The sequence below is a fragment of the Amblyraja radiata genome, chromosome 7 (genome assembly GCF_010909765.2).
Source record: "Amblyraja radiata isolate CabotCenter1 chromosome 7, sAmbRad1.1.pri, whole genome shotgun sequence".
Taxonomy (NCBI): Eukaryota; Metazoa; Chordata; class Chondrichthyes; order Rajiformes; family Rajidae; genus Amblyraja; species Amblyraja radiata.
Genome location: NC_045962.1, coordinates 43,314,573 through 43,317,925, shown reverse-complemented (window position 1 = coordinate 43,317,925; position 3,353 = coordinate 43,314,573). Strand labels below are relative to the sequence as shown.

General features: G+C 48.8%; 1 non-coding gene across 1 annotated transcript; it reads left to right on the top strand.

Annotated features, from left to right (window-relative positions):
- The first annotated feature begins 2,910 nt into the window (after nt 1-2,910).
- Nucleotides 2,911-3,102, top strand: LOC116975679. The gene has a single exon (XR_004412691.1). It is a non-coding gene; the product is annotated as a U2 spliceosomal RNA (small nuclear RNA).
- The last annotated feature ends 251 nt before the right edge of the window (nt 3,103-3,353 follow it).

Below are 3,353 nucleotides of genomic sequence, written 5' to 3'. Positions count from 1 at the left end.
ACCATTAAGCCATTGAATGTAGTCTGTTCCTTTCAAGTTCTACCCAACCTCTTCCTGTGGCTCAGGACCCTCCAGCCCTAACGATGAGTCTGCGATTCAATCTGAAGGTCCTGCCCTGGTTTAACTTCGCAAATTACAAGGTCACACGCTTATCTGAAGTACATACCATTAGCAATTCCTCAGTCCACATACCCAGTTGATCAAGATCCTGCTGTCATTCTTGATAACCATCATCACTGTTTTCGATAACATCTACTGTATATCTATGCCATCTGAAAACTGACCAAGCAAGCCTTGTACATTCTCATTCAAATCATTGATATAGACAGTAATGCCAAAGATAGACACTAAATGCTGGAGTAACTCAATGGGACAGGCAGCATCTCTGGATAGAAGGAATGGGTGACATTTCGGGTCGAGCCCTTCTTCCTTATCCTGCTGAGTTTGTCCAGCATTTTGTCTATCTTCGGTGTGAACCAATGTCTGCAGTTACAGTACTTCCTATACACAAACAGTAATGCGTCCAATACCAATCCCAGAGGCACACCACCAGTTACACGCCTTTAGTTTCCTGCCATTAAGCTAATTCTGTATCCAGTTAACCAACAATGCTTGAATACTGTGCAATCTAACCATCAAGAGCAGCCTACCATGCAAAACATCAAAGCCTTGCTGAATTCCAGAGTATGTCCATGGTCAGCCCTTGTCAACCTTCTTGGTTACATTAAAAAACACATTTGTGACATTATGTCCCATGTACAAAACCGTGCTGATTTTACTTCGGAGTCACGTGAGTGACTACGTGAAGAACCCGCTCAGTGCGCAGGCGCGGCATTACGCCAGCAGTGCAACAGCGGCAGCGGGAGTTATGCTCTCCCGCAACAGAGAAACGGACCGTCAGGTGAGTATCCTGAGGTCGGGTTTCTTTTACAGGGGAGCCCCTTTTTTTGCTTGTGTTTTACAGGCAGAGAAAAAGGCTCTGGAACAAAACTGTCCCCCGGTCGAGGAGGAACGTTTCCCGTCGGGGGGTAAGGGGGGCAGCAACAGGCGGTAGGAGCGACCCGGTGTTCCGCAATTCCCCGACACCGTGCCGAGGCCAGCCCGATAGCGGGCTGGATGTATAGCCACCCGAAGAGGCATCCGGCAGGTGTTCCCGATTTGGGACGGGACGTTTCTCCACCCGCACGGGGGGAGAGAGAGCCGCCTGAGCCGCTGGAGCGGCTCACGGAGCAGGTGCCTGCGAGACGCGCTGCTTGAGGGGCGCTCTCGCTACTACAAGGCACAAAAGCTCCAGAAGAAGGCGGTAGGAACATTTACCGGGCGTTCCGCTATCCCCACACCGCGCCGAAGCCAGTCCCGCTAGTGCCTGAGCTGCGGGCTGGATGTTCAGCCATCCGAAGAGGCATCCGGCCGGTGGCTTCCGACTTGTCGGAGGGGACGTCTCTCCACCCGCATGGGAGCGAGACAGCCGCCTGAGCCGCTGGAGCGGCTCCTGGAGCAGGAGCTCCTGCGAGACACGCTACGTGAGGGGCAGTCTCGCTGGAGGGTTCAGGCATACCCTCCACAGTGCCTAGGCACTGCCCATCGCTTCCTCCTTAGTGTGGTTAGCTTTGGGGTGACCAGTGGCTGGGCTGGTCATGAAGAGGGGTCACTGGCTGAACAATATCGGGAGTATGCTTGAGGTACAGGATCAGGAAGAGCTGCTGGGTGTGGCCGCTATGTGGCTTCACCACTAGCGAGATGGCTTTTCAGTCTCAACTGATGGCCAGCTTACTACCTGTCTTTTCCAAAAAACCTCTCCAAGACAGGTAGCCATGAGGCGTTGGTTTTATCACGCCTCCCCTAAATTGCATTTACTCAAAGTGCCCGCCATTATTGGGGGATACATTGAGCAGCGCATTTAACCTAAATATTTTAAAAATGCATTTGGTACCCTGACGTCGGCTATCATGTCCACCTGCTCATTCCAGAAGGGCAGGGTAGTATGGCAAAACACCTGACCCTACTGTTCAACGGTATACCTCATAACTTCTCAAATGAACTCACAAACCTGCCCTCAATCTATGAAATTAACAGGACTATGAGAACGCCGACCTCACAAGCACAGATCCTGCTACCTGGCACTTACCAAACCAGTCCTAAAAAACTGGACGAAGTGTTCAAACTATTCGGCACAAGAGGGCAGAGTCTGGAATGAGCACCACGCTAAACCAGACAGCGGTACCTCTACGTGTCCACCAGGGGCGTCTACCTCATGGTACTGGTGAAAGCTCGGGGCCTGCATGCCAAACCCGTAGCATTTTAGGCCACGGCCCAGAGCAGGCCCCAGGGGAAAATGCGCCACCCCCCAACAAACATCGTCCCTACAAGAACAAGGAACCAGAAACCGAAGAAAACAACAATGAAGACAGATAAGTATGGTTCCTACCATCACATAAAGGTTAAGGGTTGTACTAACAAGGGGTGGATGAATCACGCCTGGTTAGGAAGCTATCACTCTTGGTAGTTATATACCAAAAAAAAAAATACAAGGGGAATAGAATTAATATCTTGCCATCAATTCAGCAAGCACCCCAAGTGGTCTACCCTCCCACGATGGTGAATGTCGCACCATCGTTGATAAACCACTTGAGTATTTCACCAGGTATACCCATTCATGGGATTTGTAACTACTACCATGGATCCAAGGATACTTTATGGTAGACATCGACCTTGAAGATGCACACTATCAGTACCTTCTCATATAAGTTTCGGATATACCGCAATTACCTGGATGGAGTAACCATGATGAGCGTTGCGGCATTTAAGTCAAAGTTATCCAGAATCAACTAGCCCTGACACTTAGAAACATTCCGTCATGGCATGTCTATATATTAACGACAAACTATCCTTGGATACAGCTTTAGCTGCATCGCTTCTCGGCCTTTTGGCTAAGATCAAGTGTAGTATCTGTTCTTATCAGTTTAATAATCTGATACGTCCCTTATCTAGGGACCATATATTAAATTGAATTTTGGAACAGGGAGATGGAATAGGGGCTTGCTCCGTCCACTCCACGCATCGACCCAGTATTGCAGTGCCTCTGGGAACGGTGCACAAAATATATATCCAGATATTTACGTTGACCATCCACAACGTTGTTATCTGGTATTCATTAAGACTATCAGTCATGGTACATTAACCACCAATCAACTACGTGGCAAAGTAATTGGGATATAGCAGCATTACCAGCTACTGAACTTTATACCTTTCCTATGAGCTGAGATACTAGTGTTCAAAACTATCTCCATACCTGTAATATGGGGGCAAATGGATTAATCTGTAGTGTTATCATGGGATTTATCGGCAGGAAG